Source organism: Phacochoerus africanus, chromosome 11, assembly GCF_016906955.1.
Source record: "Phacochoerus africanus isolate WHEZ1 chromosome 11, ROS_Pafr_v1, whole genome shotgun sequence".
NCBI lineage: Eukaryota > Metazoa > Chordata > Mammalia > Artiodactyla > Suidae > Phacochoerus > Phacochoerus africanus.
In genome coordinates this window covers 24,310,212-24,330,556 of record NC_062554.1, presented here as the reverse complement: position 1 = coordinate 24,330,556, position 20,345 = coordinate 24,310,212, and positions in this window count along the sequence as shown.

Here is a 20,345-nt window from a genome sequence, read left to right as displayed (position 1 = left end):
ACTTCATTAATTGCATCCTGTGAGGTATGAATCCAGAATTTCCTGGCCAAGGATTTGCTTGCTCCCTGAAAGCAAACTGTGGACCTACCATTCTTAGCGGTATCTTGGGAATCATTTAACGAAGCACATCTATCTTTTTTGCCTCCCACATTAGAGATTCAACTCTTTGTGGGTTTTTTTAATTTAATTAATTTTATTTTTTTATGGCCCCACTTGTGGCATATGGATGAAAGTTCCTGGGCTAGTGGTAGATTCGGAGCTGCAACTGCTGGCCTATGCCCCAGCCACAGCAACACTGGATCTGAGACGCATCTGAGCCACAACGCCCAGATCCTTAACCCACGGAGCAAGGCCAGGGATTGAACCTCCTTCATGGAGACTAGTCAGGTTCTTAACCTGCTGAGCCAAAGGGAACTCCTTTGTGGGCTTCTTAATAGCTCTGTTTCCAGATCTGAGCATGGTGTGGGCTGCATAGGTGGTACTCGAGAGTTATTTATTTATGTCTTTATTTTTTTTTTTTAGTCAATGGTTATTTATGGTAAAAGTAGAATAAATGCACAAGTGACTGAGGGAATAAATAAATGGATTTGAAAGGGGTCAAATCCTTGAATTCCCAATGTAAATGCAGATGGAGTCTTTTCGGGAGCAGATATGGGGAGGTTTTTTCAGGTGCTGTGAAATGAGTTAACACGGGAAAGTTTCCGGCACAGGAGAGCCGAAGAGGCCAGCTGTCTTCCCTGCACGTGCCTTGGTGGTGGTTTGGTTGAAGTCTGAAGACAGTGGGTTGTTGAAGGATATGGAGGAAGAGAGGCCCTGAGAGCTCGAAGGGCAGGGAGGGATGTTTTAAAGGATGTTTGGAAGGAACCCAAACCACACTCTTACAAACCCAGCGTTGCTGTGGCTATGGTGTAGGCTGGCAGCTAGAGCTCCCATTCGACCCCTAGCCTGGGAACTTTCATGTGCCACGCGGGCGCCCCTAAAAAGACAAAAAAAAAAAAGTTTAAATTTTTATTTATCATCTTATATCATATATGAAAATGAACTCAAATGAGCCTAAATGTAAGACCTGAAGCTACAAAACTCTTAGAAGGATATGGGGGTAAAACTTTATGACACTGGATTTGTAATGATTTCTTGAATATGACATCAAAAGCACTGTCAATAAAACAACAAAAAGCGGGTACACTGGCTACATCAGATTTCTGATTGTGGCGGGTCTGCATGCCAGCAAGAGTTGTTCTTTGCTCCGTCAGGATGGGTGGATTCATTCACATACGGTCTCCTGTGTTAACGGCACAATGAAAAAATACATCTGAACAACACCTGTTCCCACAAGTCTCAGAGGTGACTGAAATTATTCCCTCTCAGCACTGCAAGGTTAGGGTATCATGGCATTTTCTGGCTTTGTTTGGTTTTGTGTGTTTGTCACATTTTGGTTTCTGGCAACAGAAACCCATCCCGGCTCATTGAATCAAAGAGGTGGTTTAATGAACGTGTAGGCGTTGACAGACGGAACCAAAGGAACATTTGAGGACCCACAGTGGGAAGGGTTTGGAATCAAGGGAGCTCTTGAGAAATCAGGTAGCAAGAGTTAACCCCAGTCTCATCAGATGACACTGAGGACTGATCAGCTCCAGTCACATTTTCCGGTCCTTTGTCTTTATACTCAAGGCCATGTTGCTCAAGCTTGAATCATGAATCCCCCAGCCTTCCCTTCAAGAAAGAAATGATATATTGAGGATCCACCAAGACTGCATTAAGTTAAAAAGCCCATTCTATTCAAGGAAATAGGGGTGCTCTTTCCAGAGAAAGGGACGAAGCTATGCTGCAAACAAAACATACACCAACCAACATACTGTGAATTTGCAATTATCACCCATTCATGGGAACAAACTAAATTCCAAGAATTAGATCTAAAAGGAACGTAGAGTAGTAAAGCTGCTGTTGAAATCACTGTTCCGGGAGTTCCCATTGTGGCTCAGTGGAAACAAATCTGACTAGCATCCATGAAGACGCAGGTTCGATCCCTGACCTTGCTCAGTGGATTAAGGATCCGGCATTGCTGTGAGCTGCAGAGTAGGTTGCAGACACAGCTTGGATCTGGTGTTGCTGTGGCTGTGGCATAGGCTGCCAGCTGCAGCTCCTAATCAACCCCTAGCCTGGGAACCTCCAAATGCTGCAGGTGTGGCTCTACTAAAAAAAAAAAAAAAAATCGCTGTATCTCTACCTGGATTGTATTCCTGTTAGTCTCCTTGAGCTATACTACAACACTAAAGACTGTTGGAGTTAAAAAGGGAAAATTAAAAAAAACAACAAATTGTTTCTTATTATAGAGCAGTCATTTAGCTTTTAATTATGTTTGACTGTCCTGTTTCAGGTTTATGGCCATATTTGTCAAACAGAGATGATGCATTCCAAGTGTATATGAAGAATCTGAAACTTTGGATCATAGCCCGATGGCATGGGATCTTGTTCCCTCTCCTTGAGCTAAAAAAAGACTTAATTTTAATTTTTATAGGAAAATAAATACAGTTTCCCAAAGATTCTTCATCCTGATGATTGCTCTGCTGCTCCCTGGTTCGTGCCTCAATATCATTAGGTAGTAGCGCAGCTTTGCAGTGCCTTCCAGAGCCTTGTGAATTGTTACCCTATCAATATTTGTACCAGCCCATCTGTGCTTACTGATAGAATTGCACTGATAATTCACACATTCACAGTATATTTTCACAGATGCTTTCTTAATTCTCATCAACAATCTGGAAAGAGAGAGATGTATCATTCCCATTTTACAGATGATGAAATGAGGCTCCAATTGGTTGTGTCTTTAACCAAAACCACAGGACAAATCAAATAAATGAGAACGCCAGGTCTTCTGCTTCTAAACGGTAATAGGGAGGACTTACTGAGGTCAGCAGCATCATTTCCACTGCTTTTAAAAATTACTTTCTAACACTTCTGATAATACCATGTCAGATACAGAGACGTTATTCTTACTAAATGCAGAGGGCATAACAGAACTTCTCTCCCACAGTTTGTCCTCTCTGATTCACTTTTCTCTTCATTCTTGTATCTCGTCTGCTTTTAGTTAATTTCTCTCTCTTCTCCAGCTTATTTGACATTCATTCATGTCCTTTAAGAATTGGAGGGCATAATGATATCTATATTTGTGTATCACCTTGTTATTTATAAAGAACGTTTCCCTCTGTCTGCTTATCTGATTTGGCTGATTCTCTTAACAATTCTGGCAGGTAGTTATTATTATTCTCAGTTTTCTGATGAGGCAAACAGAGACTCAGAGAGCTGAAGTTTCTACTCTAACTTCACAGAACTGGTGGGACCTGGAACAAGCTGTGTAACTGAGGTTTGAACATAGATGTTTTATAAACTCTAGACTCGGTTCTTTTCCTGTTGCTCACATTGCCTCCCACCCACTTATCAAAATGCAAGACAGGACATACCAGAGACGGAAGTCTTTGCCGGCTCATTCACCTGTCTCCCAGCTGTCTGCTACCCACAGTATTTTCTCATTGGGAACTTATTAGATTGAATGTAAATAATGATGAATGGGAGACAAAGTTGTCATGCTCACAAACAATAGTATCGCTGAGATATTTCCTAAATATAATATTTCCTTAGTCTAATTTTATCATGCAACAATGCTTTACGTCATGAAAATGTGCCGTCTAACATTTTTGTTGCACTTGATTTGATTTAGATTTGCTTTGCTGAGCCCTCATGGCAAATGGAAGAAATGACACTTGGGAGAGTCGTACGATGGACATAGATCCACTGAGTGATGTTGTGTAAAGGGTCAGGTTTTGTGAGTGGAGCGAGGTTCCGTTGTCCCCTAAGTTCCCTCCTTAAGCTTTCCCAAGGTTGTCTTTGACCAGTAACATACAGACTGGGGAAAAAATGAATTGGAGAATGAGTATTTTATAGAGAGTAAAAAAGATTTTTTTTTTTCTTTTTAGGGCCACACCTGGGGCATGTGGAATTTCTGGGGCTAGGGACAGAATCGGAGCTATAGCTGCTGGCCTACACCATAACCCTGGCAACACCGGATCCTTAACCCACTGAGTGAGGCCAGGGATTTAACCAGCATCCTCTCAGACTCTTAACCCACTGAGCCACAATGGGCATTCCAACGAAGATTTTTTTTTTTTAAAAAATGATGTCATCTGGTTACTGGTAATCTATATGAAGTGGATGGATCAGTCTAAAGAACAAGAGTTTTGGATTGAAATAGACATGGCTTTAGTGGCCCTGGGGAAGCATTTAACCTCTACGAGCCTTAATTTCTCAACCGCAAGTTTGAAATGATACCAGTATCCCTTTCAGAGTAATTGTGCAGTTAGAGATAATTCCTGCAAAGGTCTGATACTTGGCATATATGTGTATATGACAAACACGAATATAAATGATAAATAACTAAACCACAGAAACAATACATTTTACACACCTAGATTTTCTTAAGCATTAACTCTTTCACAAATCTTTCCTTTCATAAAATTAAATCTTTTCTCACTTATTTCTGGGTGTACAGTTAGACAGGGCTGGCTTCATGAGTGTGAAGCCTATGAAGTGTCAGAGGACACCTCGCTCAGAGGCCCCTGGGCTCAGTTTCACACCCTACTGTGGCTGTCCTAAAAATTCTTAATAATTTTATTTTTGACCTTGTGTCTTGTAAGTCAAGTCCAAAAGGAAAAGAGAGCATGTGCATGAGCAAGAGAACTACCCATATGACTCATGTCCTCTGTTCGCTGCTGTCCCATTTGCACACAGCGTTTGCAATGCCCCATGAGCACAGAATTCTAGTGCACCCACCATGCGTGAAAGTTGGGTGAGTCTCCAGGCGGGTATAAGGCAAATACATTACCTGTATGCATAAAGACGTGAGGTCACTGATGGACTTGAGAGACATTTTGAACCTTTGGAAGCAGAGGCCAATGATGGTCTAAGAAACACAAACCACCAAAAAACACCATTATCCTTTCTTACTTGTGTTACTTCCCTATATTAGCCAATCAATTCCTCTGAAAATGATGACATAAAAAGAAAGCAAAAGATAAAGTAACCCATAGTTCCCTTTCCGTATAGTTCTTCCATACCCATCAGAAAGCTGAAGGCAGAGTATTGGCAGAATGCATCAAGAAGTGAAATAAAAAAAGTTAAATTCGTTTTGTGCACTGTTTCCCCTGTTGTGGTAAGAACAAAAAATGCATACATGCACACGTGTACAAGTTACTAAAAACCAATTGTGAATTTCAGTGATTCCAACTATGAATTAAACACTCCGATTGAAAACTAGCATCACACAGCCCAAAGACGAATGGCAGAATTCATGCTAATGGTCTACATTTTTTATTCTTTCCTTAGAATGACATTCAATACCAAATTAAAAAACACAGGGACAAATCGAGAGAGAGCCCGAAGGAGACACTTAAAAAGCTTTATGTTTTAGTATCTTTAAGAGTATATTTTCTTGCTTCTTCAGCAGAGTCCCCATCTTTTCATTTGGAATAGGGTCCTGTTAATTATGTAATCAGTTCTCTGGCTGAAATACATTTCTCAGTCTTGATTGTAGTAAGGTGTAGCTATGTGACTGAGTTCCAGCTGCTAGCATATGAGAGAAAGTGGTGTGTGTTGCTTCCGGGATCGTAAAACTATTGCATACATGAAACTCTTCCCTTTCCACCCATGGCTTATCCAAGTCCGAGGTGTCTGGGGAAAGCCTGAATTGAAGATGGCAAACCTCTATGTGCCTGGACTCCTACATGGCTGTATGGTAACGAGCCCTCCAACTGACCTGGAAAATTTTGGACTGTATACCCACACAAGAAAAATAAATACACTAATTTGTGTTTCAGCTCAAGTGTAATGGGTCTGTGTGTTCGATCGCAGTAACCATCTGGCTTACAATGCTTTCACCTCTCTAAAAGTTTACGTCAGTATTTTGACTACTATAGAGTTGATAAGTACAGCATGAAATCGCCTATTGGTATTGGTTTTTTTTTCATTTTTTTAAAGTTTTATTGAAGTATAGCTGATTTATAATGTTGTCCTACTGTTACTTGATTTTTCTATTTCTCTTCTCCTCAGTTACAGTAGCTTAGGACTAGACTGTCCCTAGTGTCCTAACTCGAGCCTTTTGGCTCTCACCATTCCTGTTCACTCCAATCCAATATGGTACTGGTCTACTTTATTGATGACATCAAGTTAATCTGACTTGGTGAGTAAGAAGTGGCCAGCAGTGTGAATTCCCACGTAAGGCATCAGAGTGTGGTAGATAAAACAGGTTTCAGGGGGCTGTGCATTGCTGAAGTAGTCTAGGGAAAGTCAGGGCATTCCTTTTCAAGATAAAATTACTGGTCCTGCACCTTTAACCATTAGGAATGAAGTGCAAAAGCTCAGAACATTTTTGGGGAGTTTAGAAACTGCATGTACCATACTCGAAAATATTGTTCCAACCTATGTATAAAGTCTCTCTTAGAAGGCTGCCAGTTTTGAGAATCATTGGAAAACCTGGTGAGTGGAGGACTTATCCAGGTACACCAGCCAGTGTCTGCCTTCAGCCAGCCACAGTTGCCCAGTAGGTCAATGACTGAGAAGTCAGGGTGGCACAGATGGAGAACACGCAGGAGCTCCAGAGAATGGGTTCCCTCTCCCTGCAGCTGACCTCGCTGCTGAGGTGCTGGATATGTGGCTTGTCACGGCAAAGGCGATGCTGACCCTTCGGTATCCTGTTGTCCCCCAAAGAGACCAAATTGCTGCTGGAGCCATCTGAGCTCAGGATGCTGAATGACCAACACATGCCTTGCCTCCTACCTTTTTAAGTTGAAGTCTACGAGCAACTTTTAGACAACTTAACTAATAGCATGTCTAATTATTAAGTATGCCTCCTACTTATTTTATTCATCCTTTGTTCCCTGTAACTTTGCTATTAAAATGTTTTGGCCTCTTCACTTTTACTGACAGATTGGCCCTATAATTGGAATCCCTTTCCTAAAGGCATCACAGAACTGATATTCCCCAGATTTAATTAAGCAACTATGAAAATCCAGTAGCTCTAATTAAGGAGGAATACGAATATAAATATTTGGAGGGCAAAAGCCTAGGAGAATGGATAGAATGATTTTTGTCATATTAATGCAGACCTCTCTGGTATGTTGGGCTATGAATTTATTCTGCTCCGTAAAGAGAAATCATTTCTTCTTTTATGGCTGTTATATGAAGCAAAACCTTTTTAAAACCAGCTAGGTGTTGTTTCTGATTCCAAGGATGAAGAATTAAATGTTCAAAGCCTCACGTTAGAGGCCAGTGGCTATCTATGTAAATCTAGAGCTGGAAATAGATGCTAGGACTCTAGTTCCTCATTCTATCCATCAGTCATAATTGCTTTCACCCTCAATTTATTCTCCACGAATTCCCACTGACCTAGGCACTGTACAAAACATACATCACAATGGGCCTCTACTCTCAAGGACCTGTCTCGGCCGTATGAAGAATCTATATCAGATGAATTGCAGGCATGATGTTCCATGCCATCTAGGTCCTTGGGCTGTGTTGCCATTTTAATTTTTTTAATTTTAATTTTTAAAAAATTTTTTTAGGGTTGCTGGTGTGGCATATGGACGTTTCCAGGCTAGGGGTCGAATCAGAGCTGCAGCTGCCAGCCATAGCCACAGCAACAGCGACACCAGTTCTGAGCCGTGTCTGAGACCTATATCACAGCTCGCAGCAATGCCAGATCCTTAATCCACTGAGTGAGGCTAGGGATGGAACCCGCATCCTCATGGAAACTAGTCAGGTTCATGCTGCTGAGCCACAATGGGAACTCCTTATTTTTTTGTATTTCCTAACAAGGAAAATAGCAGCCTCAAATACGTTTAGGAATAGAATGTTAAAAATTATTATTATCAGTTTTTGTATGCTAAAAATTATTTTAAAAAAACCTTACATTAATAGTGAGCCTGGGGAAAAAAAGAGTTAAACACTTCTCTATTTTAAATTTTTATATATGCATGCATGTATGTATATGTATGTATTTTTGCCTGCACCCATAGCATGCAGAATTTCTGGGGCCAGGGATTGAGCCCACACCACAGCAGCAACCAGAGCCACAGCAATGAAGAAGCCAGATCCTTAACCTGCTGAGCCACCAGGGAACTCCCACTTTTTCTTTTAATAGCAATGAATACCTACTGGGTTTTTTGACTTATTTATTCACAAAACACTATGGTAGAGATAAATAAAATGTGAAAATCTTCCCTCAAGAAAATTTTAGGCATGAGGGAATGAGGGAAGCTCTGTAGCAGAATTCCTACCCAGAAGCTCTGGAAACACAGAGAGGTGGCGGGTGAATTAGAAAAGCTTAGAGCATGACTGAGAGGGAGTTAAAAGCATCTTTGCTAGTCATGTCCATGTTTTCACTGCCAATGGTATCCTTTTTTTTTTTTTTTCTCATATTTTTTCTTTGTCTCAGCTAACATTTTGGAAAAAAAAAAAAAAGAAAAGTCTGTCAAAAAGAATCCTTTACACATGATTAATGAGTGCAGTGTCATCATCTGGCAATCAGGAGAGTTGTTAAGCAAAGGCTGTTTGTAGGATGGGGAAATATTTAAAAGTCAAGGAGAAGAACTGAACAGTGGAAGACAGGAAAGTCATGAGAGAAGGAGAGAGAGAACGATAATTAAGGGAATAGGGCCCCTAGGAAAATGAGCGGGATTTTCACCCGTGGTTGGGGGCAGGGCAGTAAAGGTCTCTGAGGGTGTTTCCTTGGGGAGAAGATGAGACGCGGTGGAGAGAGGGGCGTGTGCTGTCAGGGGGAGGGTCGGGAAGTGGGAAGGAAGAGAGTGAGGAAGGGTGCTCCTGCCACCGCGGGGGGGAAGGAAGCTGAGGAGGTTAGAGATGGAAGACCAGATTCTGCTCAGGCAGGAGGCAGTTCTCTTTGAGGAACTGAAGGAGGGAGCACGTAAGTTAAGGACTCACACCAGGAGGATAAGGTCTAGGAAGCCTGCTGAGAGCACTTGGTAAAAGGGCTTTTAGGAAAAGAAAAGGGGTTAGTGGATTCCTTCGAAGTCCAGCAGAGATGGTTCTTGTTACTCTGGAGCCATTCAACTGAGCACTTTGAATCTTGCCAATAGCCCCTAAGCATTCTGGGAACAGGACTGGAAGATCAGCCCACTGGGGGGCCTGGGGAAGCAGTAGCTGCTGAAGGCAAAGAGCATAACAAAATCTAGGCTGCATGCAGAGGAGAGTGGGTCTTGAGGCCCAGGCAGGTTCCTGAGAAGCACAGTGTGAGGAAGAGAGTTGATAGGTTGGAATAAGAGGGATGTGACAACAAACAGGAATTCACTATGTTAGCAAAGGCAGGGCTAAATGTGTAGAAGAAATGAAATAGCAGAAAGGGATAATAGGAGGATTTAAAGCAAGGATTTCCTAAGAAGATGTGGTGCCTATATGCAATGGACTCTTGCTCAGCCATTAAAAAAAAAATAAAAAATGCCATTTGCGGCAACCTTAGGGGGACCTGGACATCATAATATTCAGTGAAGTAATTCAGAGAGAGAAAGACAAATATCATAAGAGACAATCAACATGTAGGATTTAATAAACATGATACGAAAGAACTTATTCACAGAAACAGAAACAGACTCAAAGATTTCAAAACCAAACCATGGTTACCAAAGCAGAAACACTACGGGGAGGGATAAATTGGAAGACTGGGATTGCCATATACCCACTACTATCTATGGAATGGATGAGTAACAAGAACCTACTGTGTCTGCTCAATATTTTGTAATCACCTATACAGGAAAAGAAACCGAAGGAATGGATATATGTATATTTATAACTGAATCACTTTGCTGTACCTCTGAAACACATTGCAAATCAACTATGCTCCAATAAAATTAAAAAAAAACAAAAAACAAAAAACGAGGAGTTCCTGTCGTGGCACAGCGGTTAAGTTAACGAATCCGACTAGGAACCCTGAGATTGCGGGTATGATCCCTGCCCTTGCTCAGTGGGTTAAGGATCCGGCGTTGCCGTGAGCTGTGGTGTAGGTCGCAGACGCGGCTCAGATCCCGCGTTGCTGTGGCTCTGGCGTAGGCCGGTGACTACAGCTCCGATTCGACCCCTAGCCTGGGAACCTCCATATGCTGCTGGAGTGGCCCAAGAAATGGCAAAAAGACAGGAAAAAAAAAAAAAACGAAAAAACGAAAACCAACAACTAAAACAGAAATTTCCCATCTGATAGGGCCATGTGCAGGTGACCAGCAGGAAGTAGAGGGGGAGATCTCTGAAGCTTCGCAAGTTCATGGGTTGTGAGACGAGGGATGTCTTTGGAGGATCATTTTTGGGGATGATGATGTTGCTCACGGGGCTGGCCAGGTAAACGAATGGATACCTTCTTTCTACTGCAGCGCGATGTGGTGGAAATACGCTTCAGACCAGGCCTGCAGCTTCAGATATCGGCCTTTTTATTTTTTTGAAAACTTTTATTTTAGAATAGTTTTAAATTTTCAGAAAAGTCAGAAAGATAGTACAGAGTTTCCCATATACCCCACATGAATTTCCCCTAATGTTAATATCTTAACATTAGTGTAACACATGCATCACAGTTAATGAACCAGTCTTGAGGTGTAAACTAAAGTTCAGCCTTTCCATTCAGATTTCCTTCGTTAGTGGATTGTCACTTTTTTCTGTTCCAGGATTGTGCATAGGATGCCACGTGACATGGCCTTCTCCTGTCTCCTTAAGCTCCTCTTGGCTGTGACAGTCTCTCTGACTTACCTTGTTTTTAATGTCCATGATGATTTTAGGGCACTATTGGTCAGGTATTTTGTAAAAAGTCCCTCTATTTGGATTTGTCTGATTTTGTTTTGTTTTGTTTTGTTTTGTTTTTCCATGATTAGAGTGGGGGTATGGATTTTTTCAAGGAAGAGCACAGAAGTAAATTGCCATTCTCACAGCTTCATGTGGAGGGTGCAATTACCCATATGACTTACCTCTGTCAGAGCTGACCTTGGTCACTTAGCTGCCGTGGTGTCTGCCAGGTTTCTATTCTGTAAAGTTATTCTTTTCCCCCTTCCTTTTTTGAACTCTTCCGAAGGAAATCTATGGGTCACGCATGCGTAAGGACTGGGAATTATGTTCCACTTCCATTGAGGGGAGAGCATCTAGGTAAGTTATTTGGAATTCTGCATAGAGAGAACCCTCTACTCTCTAAATTATTCACCAATTCTTTTTTTTATTTAAAATTTTTTTAATGGCCTCACTCGCCACATATGGAAGTTCCATATGGAATTGAATCTGAGGTGCAGCTTCAAACTACCTACACTGCAGCTGTGGCAGCGCTGGATCCTTTAACCCGCTGTGCTGGCATGGGGATCAGACCTTTGCCTTGGCAGCCACCTGAGCTGCTGCAGTAGGATTCTTAACTCACTGCAGCACAGCAGGAGCGCCTCACCAATTCTTTTGAATTTGGGTTTTTATTTTTGGTGCTTTGTTTTTTGTTTTTTTGTTTTATTTTTTTTTTTAGAAGAGGAGCACTCTGGTGAATCTGGCCTCAAGGTAGACTCAAAGTAGGAGCAGAGATTGCCCAGGGGCTTAGCACCAGCCTAGCACCATCTAGAGAGCTCTGATTCTTCCTCCTTTCCCTTCTAATTCTTAGGTTCTGAGGCTATTATCTGTTTTGCCAGATTTTTTTTTTTTTTTTTTGCTATGAGAATGAGGTGAAATAATAAAATGTGGAAAACCACTAAGCTGTACATTGTTAAATATATGTAACTGAATAATTCTTTTTTTGTAATGCTGACCTGAAAAGCCAGAACATTTGGAATCATAAAATGCTGATAAATCACAGTAAAAATCTTCCGAAAGTTTCCAACCCCTTCTTCATTTTATTTTATTTTATTTTTATTTTTCATTTTTTTATTACTCAAATGAATTTATCACATCTGTAGTTGTATAATGATCATAACAATCTGATTTCACAGGATTTCCATCCCACAGCCCAAGCACATCTCCCCACCCCCCAAACTGTCTCCTCCAGAGATCATAAGTTTTTCAATGTCTGTGAGTCAGCATCTGTTCTGCAAAGAAATTCAGCCTGTCCTTTTTTCAGATTCCACATGTCAGTGAAAGTATTTGATGTTGGTGTCTCATTGTATGGCTGACTTCACTTAGCATGATAGTTTCTAGGTCCATTCATATTGCTAAAAATGCTGGTATTTCATTCTTTTTGATGGCTGAGTAATATTCCATTGTGTATATGTACCACATCTTCTGGATCCACTCCTCTGTCGATGGACGTTTAGGTTGTTTCCATGTCTTGGCTATTGTAAATAGTGCTGCAATGAACATTGGAGTACATGTGTCTTTGCGAGTCATGGTTTTCTCTGGATAGATGCCCAGCCCCTTCTTCATTTTAAACTGCATCTTGTGCAATCAACTTTCCCAACCATCTTCCTAACATTAGACTCTCATGAGAGTTGGGAATTGTCATTCACTCAATCACTTCAGTGGCTACTAGATAGCAGGCACCAATCTAATAGTGGGGATACAATGATGAATAAGACACAGAGTGTTGATGGAGTTTCCATCCCAGTGATTGCTGGTGGTCGTTGGGGAGAGAAGCGGTCAACAACTAAATAGACTGATGGATAAAATACAGATTGCTAATTATCACTGTGGTCTGTACGTTAGTGTATTCCCTAAGCACAAGGTCCAGCAGGTAAGTGGTACGCAATAATTACCTGCTGACTCAAATGTTTAAATACATATCTGGAAACGCATTTCTTTGGGGTTTAACACTGGCTTTTCCCAAGTGGTAACTCAGTTGAACTAATGTGTTTTGTCTCAAATGTGTGTTTCAACATAAGTTTGGTTAATGCTGGACCAAAAAGAGACACTGAAATGGAACTCTGAGAAAGCCAGTGGGAAGTGGTTTGAGATTCAGAAGCTTTGGGTCACATTTTAGCTTTCATTTGCTATGGCACCGCCTTTCTTTGAGTTCAAGGTCCATCTTTCAAATAAGTGAGGTAATACAGGGTTAGTAATAAGGGAAGGGAATTATTAAAGTATTTTGTGATAGCTAATATTGAATTGTTTGAACATCATTCAGGTCATTATTTAATCTAACACAAGTTTCCCAAAAACTCAATTCAATTACATAGGCAACTTAGATGAATTATTTGCTTAAATGCTTGCTAAGTACGAATGTAAAAATAAAACCTTAAGGGTACTCTTGAGGGGATCAGATATTTTATAAGGACTTCAGATTCTTGATAAAGACTTTAATTCTTTGCAAAATCTCCATGGGCTCAAATAATAACTATTTTCTAAGATTTTAACTCAGTATAATACTCTCCAGGCTAAAGAGTAGATAGATGAAACAAATGGTTTCAGAAAGATATTTCTTTCTCAATTCCTTTGCATTATAGTTTGCTTAAATTTTTTTTTTTTGTCTTTTTACCTTTTTCTAGGGCTGCTCCTGCAGCATATGGAAGTTCCCAGGCTAGGGGTCTAATCTGAGCTGTAGCCACCGGTCTACACCAGAGCCACACCAATGCGGGATCCGAGCTGAGTCTGCAACCTACACCACAGCTCACTCATCACAGGATGGTTAACCCACTGAGCAAGGCCAGGGATCGCACCCGCACCCTCATGGTTCCTAGTTGGATTCATTAACAACTGTGCCAAGACAGGAACTCCCATAGTTTGCTTAATTTTTATAAAAGCAATAATTGGCTATAAAGGATGATATGAAGTAGAATTTAACTAGTATTTGCTTAATTAACAATGTAAAGATAATACAGCATGAGAATAATTGAAAAATAATTCTAATATTTCTAAAAACAGCATTCTATTTGTTTATATTGATTAGTTTTACTTCGCTCTATGTACATTTCAGTATGCTCTGAATTCTGATAGAGGAGGGGACAGCAAGAATATGGCTCATAAAACTGGGAATCAGGTAACATCAGCTCTTCTAGTAATACGCTATGTTGCCTTGGGAGAATGAAAAAAGTTCCTTAAATTCTCTGACTCTCCTTTCCAAAGCTATGAAATGCAAGGGTTGGAAAAGGTGATATTTATTTTCCTTCTACTATTGGATGATCTTTTCAATGCTTGATTTTAATGTTTTAAATGGGGAAATAGGCAAGAACCACTTCTTTAATATATAATAAGAATTTCTGATAAACACATTTTAATGTTACTTATTATGTGTCCTCTATCAGTGGTACTTAAAATACTCTGACTTAATGCCAGGTTTTTCCTTCTCAACTGATATGCATGCAATTTGTCTTCTGTCTATTAAATACCAATTTGAGTTAGAAACTTTTTCATTTTTTAAATTCTTGTAACTTAATTCTCATTCTCTTAATAAATTATTAGAAAGTAATGACTCAGAAATATAAAAGGAAGCCCCAAATAACACATGATTTCTCTAGTTTAGTATTTCCTCAGATTACAAAAGTGGGATTTTGCTGTAGGCTGTGAAGGAAAAAACTGATGTGGGAATTGCCGGTCCACTGTGAACAACTAGAGCATTGGGCAAAACCCATGAAACAATTATGTTCAGACATTGGACCAGAAAGATGCTGTGCAGGCTGTGACCTGTAAAAGAAGGGGGACACTTGAGGGGTGTCCTATGATTACTTTGGCTTTCTGCCTGGAGGCAATTTATGGGCCATGTTACAGGGAGGGAATCATCAGGGAGAGGATGGTGTCCTGCTGAGTTCTGAAGTAAAAACCTACTGGGTGGACTTACTAGAAGATTAGATTCTACTGAAGAAAAGATTGCTGAACTAGAAATCAGTGCAATGGAAAACATATAAAATGCAGCAGAGAGAAAAAAAAGAAGACTTTTTTTTTTTTTTTTTTGCTTTCTAGGGCCACATCCATAGCAGATATAGGGTTGAATCTGAGCTGCAGCTGTTGGCCTACACCACAGCCACAGCAACACAAGATCTGAGCTGCATTTGCAACCTACACCATAGCTCATAGCAACACTGGATCGTCAACCCACTGAGTTAGGCCAGGGATTGAACCTGCATCCTCCTGGATCATAGCCGGATTTGTTTCTACTGCATCACAACGGGAACTCTGTGGAAGGCAAAAACTTTAAGAGCACCTCAGTAAGCAAGGGCTTTAACTTTGCCAATGTGTAATTGAAATCCAAGAAGAAGGTGGGCAGAAAAAATATTAGAAACACTTGTTTAAAAATTTTCATATTTGAAGAAAACTTTTACAGTTTTCTATACACAAATTCATAAATTTCAATGAATCCCAAGCAGGATATACTCCAGAAAAACTAAAGGCAATTACATAGAGGAGAAAAAAAGGTAAGAATGTTTTCAGACATTCTATCCAAAACAAGGGAGGCCAGAAAACAATAGAAAGATACTTAAAGTGATTAAAGAAAAAAAAAAAATTCAGCCTAGAAACCTATATCCAGTGAAACTATATTTCAAAAATAAAGTCAGGATAAAACATTTTCAGACAACCAAACCTGGGAGAATCTATTGCTGGCAGACCTATATTATAAAAAATATTGAAGGAAGTTCTTCAGACAGATGGAAAACAATACCAGATGGAAACATCGGCCTATAGAAAAAATAAAGAGAAGTAGAAATGTTAAGTATTAGGGATTTCTTTTTTATTTCTTTAAAAAATAATTCACTGTCTACTGCAAGAATAATTATATATACCTTAGGGTTTACAACATAAATAGAAGTAAATTATATGACAATAATAACACAAAGAACAGGAGAGGGCGAAGTGAACATTTTTACATTAGATGTAAGCTGGCAGGATATTTGATAAGTTTAGGTTGTAAACTCTAAAACATCTGCTTAAGAAAAAGAATGTATGACTAACAAACCAATAGCAGAGATAAAATGGAATTTAAACAGCTTGCTTAATCTAAAAAAAGACAGAAAAGGAAAAAAAATAGAATAATGGAAAACAAATAACAGCATTATAGATAGAAAACAACCATATGTATAATTACATTAGCTGTATATTGTTCAAACGTAACTTTCAAAAACAGATTATCAGAATGGATCAAAAAAAACCCAACATCCAATTAAATATGGATCCCCAGATACATTAAAAGTAAATTAATACAAAGAAAATGTAAATCAAAGTAATTTAAGAATAGCTATTAGTATTAGACCAAATGCTCTCCAAAGTAAAGAACAGTATTCATGATCATGAGAGAATTTGCTAATCATTATGGGGTTAAACCATTATGAAGAGCTAACAAATTTCAATGCACCTAGTAATAGAGCCTCAAAATACATGATGCAAAAATTGAAAAAGGTGAACAAGGATATAAAGCTAACATTATGTTTAAAGATTTCAAAATTCTTTCTCAGTAACTGATAAATAAAATAAAAAGTAGAGCAAAAATCAGGAAGGATGTAGAAGACTTGAACTACTAACCAACTTTAATTTGACATTTATCAAGCTCTCCCATGATTTGCAGAACACATATTCTTGGTAATTGTGTAAAGGATAGTCACCAAGATGGACTGGACTATATGCCAGTCCAAACAAAGTCTCAATTGATTTAAAAATTTTTAAATCTTAAAATATGCTTTTTCACCACTACAGAATTAAATTAGGAATCAATAGTAGAGCAGCGCATGAGTATTCTGCAAATATTCAGAAGTTAAATAGCATATAACACTAAAATTAAAAAAGACCGTCCACCTCGACTGTACTGGTAAAGACACGGAGCAACTTAGACATGTGTGCAAAGGAGGGCAGAATCATTCAACCCACTTTGGAAAACAGTTTGAGTTTCTTGTAAAGTTAAACACAGCTAATATATGACTCAATGCTTCTACTTAGCCATTTACTCAAGAAAGTGAGGAGTTCCCACTGTGGTGCAGTGGGTTAAGAATCTGCAGTAGCTTGTGTCACTGCAGAAGTGTGGGTTCCATCCCCACCCAACACAGTGGGTTAAAAATATGGCGTCTGGCATTGCTGCCACTGTCGTGTAGGTCACAGCTGCAGCTCAGATTCAATCCCTAGCCCAGAAACTTCCATAGGCTATGGGTGCAGCCAAAAAAGAAAAAAAAAGAGTGAAGGCGTATGTCTCTACAAAATCTTATACACAAACATGCATAGCAGCTTTATTAATAGTAATTACAAACTGTTACAAACTAGAAACAAAACAAATGTCTATCAAAAAGTGAATGGGTGAACAAAGTCTGGTATATCCTGTATCCATTCAATGGAATACTATTCATCAATAAAGAAAGGATTGGACAATTGATACTTACAAAATCGTTAATGAATCTTAAAAACATTATGCTGAGTATAAGCTACCAGACAAAAGCGCATATACTGTATGATTTCATTTGCAAGAAATTCTAGAAAAGGGAAATTGCTCAATGGTTGCCTGGAGTTGTGGGCTTTCAGAGACTCTAGTAAAAGGAAATGAGACATCTTTTTGGGGGAGTGATGAAATATTCTCTCTCTCTCTCTCTTTTTTTAAGGGCTGCAAGTGAGGCAAAGTGAGGTATATGGAAGTTCCCAGGCTAGAGGTTAAATTGGAGCTGCAGCTGCTGGCCTACACCACAGCCACAGCAACACCAGATCTGCACTGTGTCTGCAAATACACTGCAACTTGCAGCAATGCCAGGTCCTTAACCCACTGAGTAAGGCCAGGGATGGAACCCACCTCCTCATGTGTATTAGTCAGGTTCTTTTCCACTGAGCCAAATGGGAACTCCAATATTCTGTCTTTATTGTGGTGGCACTTACACATGAGTGTATACATTTGTCAGGTCAAATCTAATCAAACTCTGTACTTAAGATGGCTACTTTTTATTGTGTGAGGGAGGTTATTTCCTCAATACATTTGATTTAAAAAAGAGTTCGACTTGAAAATTTTCTATATGGTTTTTCCATGTGTGACCTAAGAATAATAATTCTGTGACCAAATACTGAGGAATTTTCAATTTCAACAAATTCAAAATAAAAGTTTCCTAAGAATTCTGAGTCCTGGAGTCCCCGTCGTGGCTCAGTGGTTAACAAATCCGACTAGGAACCATGAGGTTGAGGGTTCGATCCCTGCCCTTGCTCAGTGGGTTAAGGATCCGGCGTTGCCATGAGCTGTGGTGTAGGTCACAGACGCAGCTCGGATCCTGCATTGCTGTGACTCTGACGTAGGCTGGTGGCTATAGCTCCGATTGGACCCCTAACCTGGGAACTTCCATATGCTGCGGGTGCGGCCCAAGAAATGGCAAAAAGACAAAAAAAAAAAAAGAATTCTGAGTCTTTTTTTTTTTTTTATCTTTTTAGGGCTGCACCTGCAGCATATGGAGGTTCCCAGGCCAGGGGTCTAATCAGAGCTTAGCCACCGGTCTACACCACAGCCACAGCAATGCCAGACCCGAGCCATATCTGTGACCTGCACCACAGCTCACGGCAACGCCTGATCCTTAGCCCACTGAGTGAGGCCAGGGATCGAACCTGCAAGTTCATGGTTCCTAGTCAGATTCATTTCTGCTGTGCCACTACCGGAACTCTGAATTCTGAGTCTTTTGTAGGCTATTTTAAATTTAAAGTTTTGAAGGCATTCTCATGTTTTTAGCCATTCCTACACTTTTAAATGGAGCATCTTCTCAGATTAAATTTTTTTTTTTTCTGTAACATATATTAGAAAAATACTCGCTTCTTTTAACTAGACATTCTGTTAAAGGGGTAAATGAAGTACTTTTCTTTTCTCATCATCTCTCAGTTCAACACGGCTGACAGAGACTTACTGTTTTTATGTTTTTTTTTTTTTTTTTTTTTTTTGCAATTCTGGTCAAGAATTGAAAAGGATTATTAAGAAGAAATGTTATAGGTAAATGGATAGAGCAATACTCCCAGATAAGTGGAATATTATTCTGTGCTAAAAAGAAATGAGCCATCAAGCCATGAAATGACATAGAAGAAACTTAAATGCATATTACTAAGTGAAAAAAGCCAATCTGAAAAGGCTATGCACTGCGATATTCCAACTCTATGACATCTGGGAAAGGCAAAACTATGAAGACAGTAGAAAGATCCATGGTTGTCAGGAGCTGGGGAAGGAAAGAGATGAACAGGTGCAACGTGGACGATTTTTAAGGCAGGGAAAATACTCTGTATGATACTGTAATGATGGGTACATGTCATTATACATTTCCCCAAACTCGTGGAATGGAAATGTCTACCACCAAGAGCGAATGCGAAAGTCAGCTCTGGACTCTAGGTGATAATGAGATGACAATGAGGGTTCCTCAGCTGACGCAAATGTACCACTCTGGTGGGCGACATTTAGTGAGCGAGAGGGAGGTTATTTGTGTGAGGGAGAAGGGGGCATGTGGGAAATATCTGGGCTTTCTCCTTAATTTTGCTGTGAACTTAAAACTGCTCTAAAATATTTTTTTTTCCAAAAAAAGAATTGATGTTGTAAGCCTCTCAAAAGGAAAGCAGTGGTTATTGTTAGACTTCATGAGTTCACCAAGAATAAATCATCCATGGGAGAATAGAATTATTTCCTTCTTTGGTGGGTTAGGTATATACTGTACATGTTTAAATTTCAACACGATGTGCCATCTTTTAACAGATGAATACTTGGAACAGTAAGAGATGATTTATTATAAATAGAGTAATTCTTAGGAAATCCAAGGGATGGATTCAAAGGGCCGATGTTTATCTAAATGGTGATATTTCTAGAGACGTAGGACCTTTCATTCAACCTTGTGTATATGTTACATACATATGTATATAAAACAATATCATGTTGCATTTAAAACAATCTTACATTTAAAAACCAATTTAAACAATGACATGCTTTTCAAAGATGATATTTTAATTAAAGTCATGCTAACCAGAATTTTATGCAGTTCAAAATTGAGAGGGATGGTTAAAATACTTATTCTAGAATTGTTATTCGTAGGAATTCAAGTGACTCTGAAATAATAGGTGAACATCTGAAAGAAGTAAACGTAAGTAAAGGTGAATTTATGCCACTCATTTCACAATAAAATAAATGTACTAGTGAAATGTGATATATAAAAGTGTTTAAAGATTTTAACGTGATTGTAAATGGAATATAGATTAGCAATTGACATACCTCACCAAAGACCAAAATGTATAATAACTGTTACAGTTTATAGAATGTCTATTATATACAATTATTAGAAATTTTACATACATTTGTCTGTGAATTATATATCCATCATTAATTTTTTTGACCATACCCATGACATATGGAAGTTCCTAACCCAGGGATCAAATCCAAGCTGCAGCCGAGACCTACACCATAGCTGTGGCAATGCCAGATCCGTAACCCT